We start from the raw sequence: 15,833 nt of genomic DNA, 5'->3' as shown, positions 1-15,833 counted from the left end.
TTCTGTTTTATGCCGCGAGCTTTTTTACTCGGCCATTGTCGCTGTTCTGACCGCCTTGGTCGCGATGACCGTGGCCGGGGCTGTGACACCCCCGATCGTAGATGACCGGAAATGACACGGTCGATGTTCCTTGATGGTCGACTGAGGTTCTCAGAATACTTTCGATCGCCTTAGACCAACAACCAAAGAACACCAACGCTCTTATCGGATATAACTCTAGGCTTTTTCAACCCGACAAAGCAATACCCGATAGTTAGTTTGTCCGGACAAGGACTAATATCATATGAACATGTACTTTTAAAAAAACATTCTTAATATCAATCTAAAGCATCTTACAAAATTTGTTATAAATTAAACTCGAGGTTTTCGGTCAATAAATCTTATAAATAAGAAATATCAAAAAGCCCTTGCAAGGATAATAAAATACCACTGGCTAATGCTGTTCCTTCCCGTCCTAGAGTAAGGTCTTCCGCCTATTGGTTACCTGCATCACAAATGAGTCATGAGTAACTAGTTTACTCAGTGAGCCTAATCCCCGCACGCCAACATATATTAATAATATCTCAAGCAATCAACTTCATTTGTATGCAGTGGAAATATATTCCATATCTGGATATTATATATAAGGAATATTCTTCCATCATTGTGAATCTAATCATATACCTCACTTCCTATTCCCGTCTCTCATATCATTCATATAATCATATATATACAAACCCGAGAAACCACAAAGGCTAAACGAGTCTAGCGAGTTAGCATCACCATCAGATATTCAAAGATCGAACATCTAACGCTGCATGCAGTTACACGGCCTCCAGGGTGTGACCCCATCACCGTGTCTTCGTGACCTTGTTCCATATCGCAGACCAATTCACACGGTAATCATCATTCATACGGGAATATTTTGGAAAACAGGTTTATAATAAGACTTCACATGATTAATACTTCAATACTTAATACTATACATATGTATTAGTACTTGAGAACAAGTACTGAGGTTTGGAATAAACCTCTATGATCATTCAAAAATATTTATTAAGTGTTTACACTAAGTGAACACCTCACCAGTTCAATATTGATCAAGAGGCAAAGCCTATCAATCATCTACAATCAGTATGTTCATTCAAGAAATATTCATTCACTACTCATCAATCATCTATCTAGACTCACCTATGATTCCATGAGATTAGCTAGGGAAGACTAAACTCGAGCTCAACTAATAACACTCCATTTCACTCCTGATCCGAATGTGTGGATACAAGATCAGTCAGGTTGATTCGAACAGAAACTCTACTCACTTAGTTCAAAGCAGTTCAGTTCGTTTGAAGGATAATTCAGTTCAGCTAAGCCTTTAAAAAAAATATCCAAGAGACATAACTGAACCAAGATCAATCCACATACAGGTTTAAAAACTAATCTGGACAGGAAGCTTAACAAATCAGTCCACTTGTTCCAAACAAAACTTCTCTGAACTAGTAGCTATGGCTTACCGATTTCCTCAAGCTTTAAGATGAACTTGGTTGATATAAACTTCAAGCTGAACACACGTCTAACCTGATCAGGACAAGATACCCATGATAGGTTAAAGATCAGAAACAAACCAAATCTTTTGGTTACCTAACAAGAACTGAAGCTCAAGCAAAACTGATCTCATCAAACCCATATTTTATTACCGATAAAATCCAAGGCTAAAAAACTTGGGTGATTCTAAACTCTTGGACACCAAACCTTCAGCTCTTAACCATACCAGAACACACTGATTAAAGTCACAGGATGGTGAGAAAGGTTTGTCCATGCTCACTCCTCTTCTCTGAATATTTTTCTGAATTTTTCATGAATCTTTTCTCTCAGATTTTTCTCTCTTCTTTCTCTCTTTCTCTCTGAATTTTTCTCTGGTTTTTCTTGCAGGTTATGAACGTCCAGAGGAGAGAAGAAGGTGTTTTAAAGCATAAGGAGTTACTTCAGATGAGGGTTTACTTCCACACAAGGCAAAGCTGAGCCTAGACAGGTGGAGACATGCTTCAGCACACTAAGCAGCACAAGCAGCTGAACTTTTCCTTCCCATGAAGAAAGCTACAAGCAGCTGAAGCAAGTAGCTTGTGACCAGCATGTGACTTCTAATGAGCAAGCAGGCAAGCAAGTAGGTGCAGGTCATGTGACCTAATTACTGAGGAAGCAATTAGGCTAGAAGGTGCAAGGCATGTGACTGTTCAGAAATAATTTTAAGAGTTTTGTCGATATTTTTCGGACTGTTTCGACTAAATATTTTTCATCATTCGAATCTCGTCCTGCTCTGAATAAACTCGCCTAGCATGAATAAAAATCGACAATAATAATTAACACTCGACCAGAACCATCAAGGGATGGTTTTTCGACCAAAAGACAGCCCGTCGAGAGATTAATTCACCGTGTCAAATTTTATTTAAATTCTGATCGATCAATCTTTAAACTGATCTTAAAGAATTTTCTCGACCAAAATTATATCTGCTCGTGAGGGTCATTACATTCTTCCCCCCTCAAAAGAATTTGTCCCCGAATTCTAAAAACGTAGCTGTACACTCTTTACTGAACAGTCTCTGAAAGGAGTTCTGGATATTAGATCTGACCTTATCTTAATCTGCCCATATCAAAACAACTCATGGTCGATCCCTTGATTCCCCCAACCGATCCTTTCTTTTCTGAGCAGCCACTTTCAAGATAACCAAATTCTTTACTCTGCACAATTCTTGTCAACTGCGGTCTGCATACTTTTTCTAACAATCTTGTATCTGTAGACTATTATTTCTCAACCTTTTCTATCTGGCTCTCCCCCATAACAACAACATGAAATTTGGAACGTGAGGTGATGTGCCATACGTGAATGTAACATCTCCAGTCTAATCAATGTTAACTTGATTAACCGTGCAACAATCAAACAAGAACATGCACGATCAATCACACCAACATGATTCAGACCAGGGGTGCTACTCTCAAATAAACACACTCACCTATTCCAAGAATGATTTCACTTACAGTATTCTTTACACTTCTGATCTATCTGAAATGCTCTTCATAATCTTCTAACTACTACTAGAACTCGACAAGAACCACTTGGTGAAATCCCTAGGCTATTGCAGTGAATTCATGTTCAACAAGAATACTGAACATGTTACTTTTTTAGATGTCGACCATCCTTTCAATGCCTTAAACACATCTTCATCTTCCCTGATTATCAGACTGTCTTCTACTCTGCTCCTTTTCATCTTCAACTTTCTAAACGACCAAGTTACTAGAGTACACTTCTTCACATGTTCCCAAAAGTTCTTCAACACGCCATACTGATTTGAATCATACTCGAACACTTGGTAGAATACCATTGTAGGCCAACAATAGCTGGTCCTCTTCAAAAAACTTCTTTCCTTAATATCCTAATTGAGCTCGGTAACTAGATAGCCAATCTCATTCTAGATAGAAACATACCGCTCTAACGGAAGTACTATGGAATTGGGAAGACATACCATAACTTTAATTGGCAGCCCGTACTTCCAAATAAGAACGGTAGACTTGAATTCACAAAAGTGAATCTTCTCTAATACTATGACATCGCTCAGGAACTACAACCATGTGTTGTTCCCGAATCAAACACAATATGAGCGGAGAATTCCATCCATAGGCAAGGTCTCTTACGACACCTTGATCACAATTCACATTTTTTTTTTTAATTTCCAATCATTCATAAAATTTTAAAAATGCACACAACACACAATGGGATAAGAAGCAAACCTGTGATTGGACCTTTCAGGGGTTTGGACGGTCCAGTCAACTATAAAGTGTAGGCTCTACCCAAATAGCCTAACACTTGGATGTGGACTAACGGTAAGGAAAAGCGAACAAGTTCAACAAGTGTTATCCTAGGTATAGGTAACGTAGATCGGGTAACTTCATGAGGAAGGGTTAACCTAAAATCCTAACTCTTCACAAGAACAACCAAAGCGCGAATGATGGAAACGTTCCGGGATTTCCCAAACTTTGACAATCACGACCATTCTGTCCTTGCTAGTCACAACCATAACGGCTCAAGTTCCTCGATCTTGATCTGATCAAATGTACACCCAAAATCATCCCCAACGACTTACTTAACTCACTTCTTGAAGCTGACCTTTGATCTGCAGCGGTCGGAAAATAAACGGTCTGCGTGACTTGGTTAACTTCTTCAGAAATAATAGCTTTTTAACATTCACGTCATACTCTAACATCTCCTCGAAGCTTTGAAACTCCATGGTAGTTTATCTACTCTAAAATTCTTGGCTAAGTTCCCAAAGATTTTCCGTATGATCTTTGGCTTATTCTCCAAACCATAATCAATGAATGAAATTTACTCGACCACATATCTCGATGCTGAAATTGTTGTATATGATTAACTCGACCTGAACCTTCTGGCGGAAACATCCCAATGTACCAACTCCGTAAACTGAATCTTCAATCGGTCCCATATCTTGTGTAGAAAATTCTACTTCTTAAACTCTTGAGATCTGTCCAACTCGATCTCACCTCTCTGAAGTAATTCTTGACTCTTGACTAACAACTCCTTGCATTCATCTTCAAATAGCTAGCTGCAAAATCCTTCTTGTAATTTTCTGAACAGCATCCACGTCAATATTATGCTCTGAGTGTTGCACCCCAAATCTGCCTCAAGCCAAAGTATACCTCAAACAGTTTAGTCCTTCTTAAGTATCTTGTGGTCCCAACTTCTTCTTCTTTGCATCACAAGCTTCATGATGTCTCATTGCAAACAAAATGCTTCATGTGCTTCTACCATCTTGTAATAAAGTCGAGCTATCAATTCTAAGCTTAAAACAAATGATGAACAATTCAGGATTGTATGGCTCTGGTCCTGGTACGGCTCATCATAAACTGGATCAACATGAGCAGAAGGTAGAACAAGTGCATCTGAGTGATCATGTGTAGTCGAATCTCTCTGAATCGGATCACAACCAACACCCACCTTGACATTGATAACACACGAGTCCGGAGATGTATTCGATGTATCAATTCTGTCCCATATCTCTCTCTAAAGAATTGGCATCCCCACTAGAATTCAAAAGAACGACGGGAAGGCATGACGTTACTGACTCTTAACAGGGCGTAGTGAACCCGACCATGAAGGTAGCAAACTCGAGCATAATGATAGTAATACCGGTAAGCACAGTCCACCCGTTCAATCTTGTCTCGGTGCTTCTGCTATGAAAGATCACGGTTAGGTAACTACCCATGACTATCTATCCTAAAATAAAGGAACAAGCCAGCATATCCTAGTTATCCTTGCGACTCATTTTGACTCAAAAAACATTTGAAACAAGTCCCATTCTAGCATCGTATAACCATGCCCTGATACCACCTTTGTGACACCCCCCGATCATAGATGACCGGAAATGACACGGTCGATGTTCCTTGATGGTCGATCTGAGGTTCTCAAAATACTTTCGATCGCCTTAGACCAACAACCAAAGAACACCAACGCTCTTATTGGATATAACTCTAGGCTTTTCAACCCGACAAAGCAATACCCGATAGTTAGTTTGTCCGGACAAGGACTAATATCATATGGAAAATGTACTTTAAAAAAACATTCTTTATATATCAATCTAAAGCATCTTACAAAATTTGTTATAAATTAAACTCGAGGTTTTCGGTCAATAAATCTTATAAATAAGAAATATCAAAACGTCCTTGCAAGGATAATAAAACTACCACTGGCTAATGCTGTTCCTTCCCGTCCTAGAGTAAGGTCTCCCGCCTATTGGTTACCTGCATCACAAATGAGTCATGAGTAACTAGTTTACTCAGTGAGCCTAATCCCGTACCCCAACATATATTACTAATATCTCAAGCAGTCAACTTCATTTGTATGCAGTGGAAATATATTCCATATCTGGATAATTATATATAAGGAATATTCTTCCATCATTGTGAATCTAATCATATACCTCACTTCCTATTCCCGTCTCTCATATCATTCATATAATATATATATATATATATATATATATATACGAGAACCGAGAAACCACAAAGGCTAAACGAGTCTAGCGAGTTATCATCACCATCAGATATTCAAAGATCGAACATCTAACGCTGCATGCAGTTACACGGCCTCCAGGATGCGACCCCATCATCGTGTCTTCGGGACCTTGTTCCATATCGCAGGACCAATTCACGGTAATCATCATTCATACGGGAATATTTTGGAAAACAGGTTTATAATAAGACTTCACATGATTAATACTTCCGTACTTAATACTATACATATGTATTAGTACTTGAGAACAAGTACTGAGGTTTGGAATAAACCACTATGATCATTCAAAAATATTTATTAAGTGTTTACACTAAGTGAACACCTAACCAGTTCAATATTGATCAAGAGGCAAAGCCTATCAATCATCTACAATCAGTATGTTCATTCAAGAAATATTCATTCACTACTCATCAATCATCTATCTAGACTCACCTATGATTCCATGAGATTGGCTAGGGAAGACTAAACTCGAGCTCAACTAATAACACTCCATTTCACTCCTGATTCAGAATGTGTGGATACAAGATCAGTCAGGTTGATTCCAACAGAAACTCTACTCAGCTTAGTTCAAAGCAGTTCAGTTCGTTTGAAGGATAATTCAGTTCAGCTAAGCCTTTAAAAAAAAATATCTAAGAGACACAACTGAACCAAGATCAATCCACATACAGGTTTAAAAACTAATCTGGACAGGAAGCTTAACAAATCAGTCCACTTGTTCCAAACAAAACTTCTCTGAACTAGTAGCTATGGCTTACCTATTTCCTCAAGCTTTAAGATGAACTTGGTTGATATAAATTTCAAGCTGAACACACGTCTAACCTGATCAGGACAATATACCCATGATAGGTTCAAGATCAGAAACATACCAAATCGTTTTGGTTACCTAACAAGAACTGAAGCTCAAGCAAAACTGATCTCATCAAACCCATATGTTCTTACCGATAAAATCCAAGGCTAAAGAACTTGAGTGATTTTAAACTCTTGGACACCAAACCTTCAGCTCTTAACCATACCAGAACACACTGATTAAAGTCACAGGATGGTGAGAAAGGGTTGTCCATGCTCACTCCTCTTCTCTGAATATTTTTCGGAATTTTTCATGAATCTTTTCTCTCAGATTTTTCTCTCTTCTTTCTCTCTTTCTCTCTGAATTTTTCTCTGGTTTTTTTTGCAGGTTATGAACGTCCAGAGGAGAGAAGAAGGTGTTTTAAAGCATAAGTAGTTACTTCAGATGAGGGTTTACTTCCACACAAGGCAAAGCTGAGGCTAGACAGGTGGAGACATGCTTCAGCACACTAAGCAGCACAAGCAGCACAAGCAGCTGAACTTTTCCTTCCCATGAAGAAAGCTACAAGCAGCTGAAGCAAGTAGCTTGTGACCAGCATGTGACTTCTAATGAGCAAGCAGGCAAGCAAGTAGGTGCAGGTCATGTGACCTAATTACTGAGGAAGCAATTAGGCTAGAAGGTGCAAGGCATGTGACTGTTCAGAAATAATTTTAAGAGTTTTGTCGATATTTTTCGGACTGTTTCGACTAAATATTTTTCATCATTCGAATCTCGTCCTGCTCTGAATAAACTCGCCTAGCATGAATAAAAATCGACAATAATAATTAATACTCGACCAGAACCATCAAGAGATGCTTTTTCGACCAAAAGACAGCCCGTCGAGAGATTAATTCACCGTGTCGAATTTTATTTAAATTCTGATCGATCAATCTTCAAACTGATCTTAAAGAATTTTTTCGACCAAAATTCTATCTGCTCGTGAGGGTCATTACAGGGTCAGTGTTCTTTTCCGGATGTTCCGGCTGGGTAGTAGTGTCGGCTTCGGACTCGTGTTGAGTTTCGATGTCTGAATTGTTTGCGTCAGCAGAAGGTGTTAAATCGTCTTTTCCTTGAAGCGTTTTTGCCGAAGATTGATTTATCTTCGTGCTCTTGCGATTTGCCGTTGCGGAAGTCGCGATTTACCTCAGCTTGTGCTCCGCGAGGAAGCATAGCCGCGATTGTTTCTGACATCCCCAGATAGCTGCAACTCCGGTTGGGGTTGGGAATTTGGCGCCGAGGTGGTACATTGACGGAACGGCTTGCATGGCGTTGAGCCATGGGGATCCCATGATCACGTTGTAGATAGCGGGATGATCGACTACCGCAAACTCGACGATTTTCGTGATCTCATTGGCCATGACTGGCAACTGGATTGATCCGAGAGTCATCGACACTTCGCCCGAAAAACCCGTGAGTGGTTTCGGCGTCGGAGTTACTTTCCCGAGTTTAATGCTCATCCGATTGAGACTGTCGCGGAAGATAACATTGACCGTGCTTCCCATGTCGATGAGTACTCTTCCGACTTCCAGATCTCGTATGACGAGATCTATGACGAGCGGATCGCAGTGAGGTTGATCGATCCCGCCAGCTTCCTCCTTCGTGAAGGTGATCGAGCAATTTTGGCCATCTCGGGGAGGAGACCATGTAGGCCAGTTTGCACTCGACTCTGCCTTCCGCTGGTAAGCCTTGATGGCCGAAACCGTATCGTTGCAGTATTGTGATCCTCCGATGATCATGTTGACTCTGCGACGATTGTTATCATTTCCCTTGTCGTCCGGCCTTCTGCCGCGTTTATCCCTGCATTGGTTTTGTTGAGGGGATTTTTCCGCGGGTGGATTTCTGTCCGTCTTCAGAGGGCGATCGGAATCGAGGATGAGATCTTTCACGCTGGTCACTTCCGAGAGCTCTCTAGCGAGTAGCTTCGCGGCCAGCCTTGCTCCCAAGACTTTGCAGTTAGTCGTGGAATGTCCTCGGGACTGGTGAAACTCGCAAAAGGTGTTTTCATCATATCCTTGATTGCGAGTCCACGTATTACCCTTGGTTCGGCCTTGGTCCGAACTGATCGTGTAATTGTGCGCTCCCTGGAGATCTTCCCCCTCGTGATGGACATACTTATAGTTAGGAAAGTTCTTCTTCTTTGTTTTCGGATCTACGTCCTTTGAGGATGGTCTTGCCGACTTATGTTTTTGCGATAAGACTTTCGTTTCTTCCTCGATTATGATGTAGTCCGTCTCCTTGTGGAGGGCATCCTGGATCGTCCACGGTTTGTCGAGGGTTATACATTTTCTGAATTTCGACTTGTACCAGAGCGTCTTCCTGAGCGCGTCGATGGCCACTTTGTTGCTTATCCCACTGACCCTGGACATCACCAGCTTGAATCGGCTGATGAACTCGCGGAGGGGTTCGTCTTCCCTCTGGGACAGACTCCAAAGATCTACATTGGAAGTTTCTCTAGCAACCCTAAGACGGCTAAACCTAATTGAGTCGCAGCTCGAAATAACAAAAACGGAAAGTTGCCTAATTGCTCTAAGTGCTAAGTTTTCTCTGAAAAAGTCTCTCTCCATGCCTCTCGCCTAGGACTCCTTATATACTCGCTCCTAGGTCGGTTCACGCTTTTCATCTTCTGCTCTTAAGCCGTCATTAAATAAAAATGGAGATATTCTATTTTTTCCGATCTTTGTGATTATCTTTAAAACTTCGTATTTATCCGCAGAAACTTGACATTTATCTTTTCTTGCGGACCAAGTGTAAACCGTCATACGGCTTACGGGCTTTTGGTTAAGAAATTGTAAGTTGGGCCTCGAGTCATGTCTTAGGTCCCTTTGGGCCATCTTCTGACTCGACACGTTTACTATGGCTTCTTTTGATAAAGAACGAACTTTCCGTGGTTTTTACCGCAAAGTTTGATTGAATACTTAGAATGGCGGAAAACATGAAATGATTTCTCTATGGTCTTTGGGAGATAGCATCGAAGGGTAGACGAGAATGCATGGACTAGTGTCGTATCGACGTTTTGGAAGAGCTCGATCGCTACGCAGCGACCGAACGGAACACACGCTCGGTCGCTATGTAGCGACCGAGCTTGGCTCGAGCTCGGTCGCTACGTAGCGACCGAGCGGGACGGACGCTCAGGGACCGAGCTTGACTCGAGCTCGGTCTCTACATAGAGACCGAGCGGGACGGACGCTCGGTCGCTATGTAGCAACCGAGCTTGGCTCGAGCTCGGTCGCTACGTAGGGACCGACTTTGTCTCTAGCTCGGTCGCTACATAACGACCGAGCGGGACGTAGCGACCGAGCGTGGCTCGAGCTTGGTCGCTACTTAGCGACCGGACAGCGTAGATGTGCGGTAGTTGCGTAATGACCGAGCTTGGTTTGTCCGTCTTCTGATCATCATCCTCGAACCTATCGTAGCTGGTTTTTGGTACGTTTCCGATGACTTATGTTTGATCTAAATAGAATTTGAACGAAGCTTTATCTTGGGAGCATACGTTGCGATGTTTTCTTGACCGAGCACGATTTATTGCGGAAAGACATACTTGTATTTTTTGGAGATTTGGACGTTAACTTCGTCGTAACCGTTTTCGATCCCAACACATAATTATAGTGTTTGTAGTCAAAGACTAATAAAGAAAACACACGGAAAATAATACATAAAAAATACAAATCGGACCAGATCTGAATTAATGAGTCAAAGACTCAGTCTTCCATGCAGATTGGTCAAAGATGGCCCTTCAGATAATGTCTAAGTTCATCCGAACAAGATGGATGCACAGGGTAAAGATAAGGATGCTTGCGGGACTGTCCGAAGTGTCCGCCGGATGAGAATGCATGTCTGTCTTCGGTTTCTTCACGACCCAAGCTAAGTCTAGCTCGACCGTGGGTCTTAGAATGTCGAGTTGGTCGGCGAAGATGGGTTGTGGTTCGGTCGGTTTGGTCATCTAGACATGGTTCCAGCCGAAGCTCCAATCAGGACGGCTCGGTCAGTCTGATCGGTACGGTCGGATGAACAAACCTCGGTCAAATTGTTCATAACGTCCTGATCTCCATGCTGGTTGGCTCCTGTGGGAACCGAAATTCACACTGTCGATTTCCGTTTAAATAAGGAAACTAGGAAAACCCTAATTTCCCAGAGGACCCGGATATCTGCTAATTACCACAGGTCAAGCAATCAGAACACGAGAATAAAAACGATAAAAATAAGAAATCGAAAAAGAGAGTAAATAAGATCTTATTCCGAATCTGCGTATGAGCGTTTACAACAAGGTATAAGCCTGGGCTCGAGAGCTGTCGGCGAGATTCCTAGTTCTAGCAACCCTAAGACGGCTAAACCTAATTGAGTCGCAGCTCGAAATAACAAAAACGGAAAATTGCCTAAATTGCTCTAAGTGCTAAGTTTGCTCTGAAAAAGTTCTCCCTCTGCTCCTCGCCTAGGACTCCTTATATACTAGCTCCAAGGTCGGTTTACGCTTTTACTCTTCTGCCCTTAAGCCGTCATAGCATAAAAATGGAGATATTCCATTTTTCCCGATCTTCACAATTATCTTCAAAACTTCCGTATTTATCCGCGGAAACTTGACATTTATCCTTCCTCGTGGGCCAAACGTGAACCATGCTGTGGTTTACGGGCTTTTGGTTAGGAAAAATCGTAGGATGGGCCTCGAGTCGTGTTTTAGGTCCCTTTGGGCCGTCTTCCGACTCGACACGTTTACTACGAGTTTTCCGCAGTTTCTAATCCGCGAAGTTTGATCGATGAATTAGAATAGCGGGAAACATGGACTGAGCTTGCTATGGTCTTCGGGAGATAGCATTCGAAGGTTTGACGAGAATGCAAGGACTGGTGTCGTATCGATGTTCGGAAAGGTTCAATCGCTACACAGCGACCAAACTTTGGCTCGAGCCCGGTCGCTACGTGGCGACCGAGCGAGACGAGTGCTCGGTCGCTACGTAGCGACCGAGCGGGACGATCGCTCGGTCGCTACGTAGCGACCAAGCTTTGGCTCGAGCTCGCTCGGTCGCTACGTAGCGTCCGAGCTTGGCTCAGGTTTGGTTGCTGCATAGCGATCGGACGGCGTGTATGCGCGGTGACCGAGCTTGGTTTGTTCGGTTTGAATCCCAAAGGATACTTCTTCGTAAAAACTTCGTATTGGTTATTTTTACGAAAATTACATCTCTCCTTTTACTATCTCTTTCGGAAATACGATCTCCGAGGATTTTCGGGTGGTAATTCCGTCGTAACCGTTTTTGACCCCAACAGTTAGCCCCCCAGCCCATTAGGATCATGCATCGTAGGATCCTAGCGTGCGGTTAGGCATGTTTGGCAAGTTAGGCGTGATGGATGGAATTAATATCCGAAAGTCCGAGCTTGAATAGTAAATCCTCATGTCTATAAGAGGGGAGGTAACTTGTTCCATAATTTTTTCACTTTCTTGTCTTTCTCTAAGATCTTTCTTAAGAAAAACTTTCCATCTTTCTCTCCACCCTTTTCCTCTACTCTCTCAAGAGAAGTGTAAAGATGTCGAGCAAGAAAAAGATTGCGAAAAAAGGGTCTTCGTCCGCGAGTCCTTATGAAGAGCTCATCGTTCCGAAGATGGAGTTCGTGCCACACTCGGTGCATCCTGCCGAGAACGAGGCATGGTGGGTTGCTCATTATGGCTCGTTGACCCCTCCCAAGGAGAAGCCGTTCCCGGTCCTGGTCCATCGTGGAGTCGAGGAAGGGGATGCAAGCAGGAGTACCGACGAGTTTCTCGCGATCATGCGATCTTTCTATCATATCCCGGATGCTGTGGAATTCCGGGTTCTCCGCCGCGGGGAATATGCTAACAGCCCCCCCAGAGGGTTACTTTACCTGCTATGAGGCGTTCGTAGTGCGTTGTCGCCTATGGTTCCCAATACCCGAAATTCTCGTCCGAGTGTTGGATCGTTTCGAAGTTGCGATAAGTCAGTTGACTCCCCTTGCCATTCAGCATCTTATCGGGATCCTGATCCTAAGCTACGAGCATGGCCTTTCCCTTTACGTCGATCATTATGAAGCGTTTCTGAGAGTTCAACTTGTCACAGATACGGATAAGCATAGGCTGGCCCCTCGGAAATTTATGTCAGTGGTTAAGAAGTTCATTTCAAACTTCAACTCGTGGAAGAAGTTCTTTTTCTTTGTTCGTGTAGACGCTGTGTCTGTCGAAGAGAGTTGCATTCCACTGTTCCGGAGGTTGCCGAATGATCGTCCCTTCATCAACCCTCTTGCTCCGTTCCCCGAGGACATCATTGCGGTGAGGGATGTTCTCAGGAACGGTCCTTTCTTCTGGACTTCTTTTACGCCAAAGAGGGTTCGGAAGGCATTGAGATTCGTGCAACCCGGTCCTGCTTTGGCTGCGGACACGGGAAGCGACTCCGAATCTGACGACCAGAATCCCGTCGAAGCTCCAACAGCTATGCCGGAGTCTAGCTCTTGGAAGGGAAAAGATGTCGATCTTGGCGACATAGAGTTTTTGATGGATGACTCTATGTTTCCAGGATGGGATCCGAACCTTGCTTACGGCGATGGGAGTGGTTCGAGCGAGGCCCCTATTCCAGATTTCGACGATTTCTTCGCTGGTCTGCCACCGAGTTTCGATGCTCCTCCTCCTACGAAAGAATCGGCGAGGCCGAGAGTCGTTGCGGAAGGATCTCGCAACATCAATGGGGTTAGTTTTTTGAGAATTTTTTGATGATTGTCCCATGTATATATTCATAACATGTCAATCGATTTTGCAGGGCCTGAGCTTGCTGGGCTCGGCCATTGAGGCGGGCAATAGAGAAGCCATGGTCTACCGCTTCAAAGCGGAGAAAGCGGAGAAAGCGGAGCGGGATCTCGCTCGTGTGCAAGGCGAGATGTTGGAGCGAGAGGCGCAACTTACTCGCGATCATGCACGGGCAATCCGCAAAGCGGAAAGGAAAGGCAAAAGGGAAATCGTCGAGGTGATGAAGACTCGTGCCTCTCAATTCCAGGTTGAGTATGGGAACCTCAAGAATGCCTTTACCTCGGTGGGTGACTTTCGCGAGTGCCGCGGTTCGGTCGAAAGTCTTTGGAGGACGCGAGCCGATGACTATGTGTTTGAAGAGGAAATGAGCTTGATGAAGAGTGGGATGAATGAACGTGCCCATGCCGAGGCGCTTATCCCTCCGATCGACGAGCGGATTCAAGGGTTCTGGGATTCCATCCCGGTTTACCCTGATACCGAAGAGGTTGCGACCGGGTTTCCCGATGGTGGAGAGGAAGTGGATCGTCCCGCGGATGCGTTTGGTGCTTCGTTGTCCGGGGACTTTGACTTTGGATTATGAGCGGTGGATTAGTTGTCCTTTTATCTGTTTTCGGCCGAATGCGGCCTTTTGAATTTGGATTTTGTTTAGGCCTAGATGGCCGTATTTTGTATTTCCCGGGACTGGCCGTTGGTGGCTTTGAATCCCTTGCCGCTTTACGCGGTTTATTTATATGATGAATGTTTTGTTTCGAGTTTTTCCTGAGTAAGGTCGAAGTAAATACGAGTTGTCGTCTCGTATTTAGTTCTAATTAGACGTTCAATATGTTGGTTCGTTTGCGATTTTCGTAAGAATTACTTATCTTTACGATTTTTGAGAACATTGAGATATGAACGGAGAGACATGGTTTAGGATCTCGTATCTTTTAGATATCATGCCTTGAGATGTTTGAGACCAGAGCGTTGGGTTTAGGGCAAGACCTAGGTTTACTTTCGGTTAAGGTTTGTGCGGTGACTAGCCGGGTATCATTTTTCCTGTTGCGATTTCTTCCTGATTCACACCGATTTAAAGTCCGCGATATGTTCTCGGCTTATATGACTTGTATGGTACGAATCGAGCATCTTCTCAGAATCAACTGGAAGTGCTAAACCAAAATTTCGGATTTTTGTTGTAGCGCGCTTTTGTCCTTGTGCTGGACGTTTTTAAAGATCAAAAGAGTGATCGAATTGCGTTTGTTGAAGACGGCTGGCGTGTTCGTCGGGGCCAATCGACGAACGGGGTGTAAAGTTTTTATGGTCGCGTTTGGACAATTTGTTAGTATTATCCTTGAATTTTAACTTTTGCGACGTCTCGCAGTTATTTCAAGGATTATACGTGTGTATTTGTGTGTTTGAAAGATGATAATCTTTTTACGATTTTTGGGCCGATTGAGGCCGTAGACAAGCGTAAACCGGATGTCTTAATGTTTCCAGGCGTGTCCTGAAAGTTTCTTTTGAGTTTTAGTGAAGCGTAAGTGTTTTTGATAAAAAGGACAATGTATATTGTAAAAGTTTTTGAAGTTTCTAAAAACTCGATTACAATAATGGCGATTGTGGGAGTATACGAGTATACGCACCCACTCCCCCCCCCCCCTTTTTAGAGAGGGGGATAGCTGAACTCGTCTTTTTTGACGAACTGCCTACGTACCCCTTTCGAGGATCAAGCCATCTCGTAGTTCTGTTTCATGCCGCGAGTGTTCTTACTCGGCGGTAGATATTGCGATGTCCGCCTTGACCGTGTCGATCGTGGCTGGGTCAATGCTATTTTCTGGATGATCCGGTTGAGTTGTCGCGTGGGCTTCGGACTTGTGTCGAGCTTCGACGTCCGATGCGTTGGCGTCGATAGACGATTTTAATTCATCTTTTCCCGGGGCGCTTTTGGCCGAAGATCGGTCTATCTTCGTGCGCTTGCCGTTTACAGCTGCAGAAGTCGTGATTTGTCTTAACTTGTGTTCTGCGAGGAAGCATAGCCGCGGCTGTTTTTGGCATCCCCAGATGGCCGCGACTCCGCTCGGCGTTGGGAACTTGAGACCCAGGTGGTAGGTTGATGGAACTGCCTGCATGGCGTTGAGCCATGGGGTTCCCATGATCACGTTGTAGATAGCGGGATGATCGACTACCGCGAACTCGACGATTTTCGTGATCTCCTTGGCCATGACTGGCAATTGGATTGA

The sequence above is a fragment of the Brassica rapa genome, chromosome A08, assembly GCF_000309985.2.
Source record: "Brassica rapa cultivar Chiifu-401-42 chromosome A08, CAAS_Brap_v3.01, whole genome shotgun sequence".
NCBI classification, from domain to species: domain Eukaryota; kingdom Viridiplantae; phylum Streptophyta; class Magnoliopsida; order Brassicales; family Brassicaceae; genus Brassica; species Brassica rapa.
The sequence above is the reverse complement of the archived record's forward strand: the minus strand, read 5'-3'. Positions refer to the sequence as shown.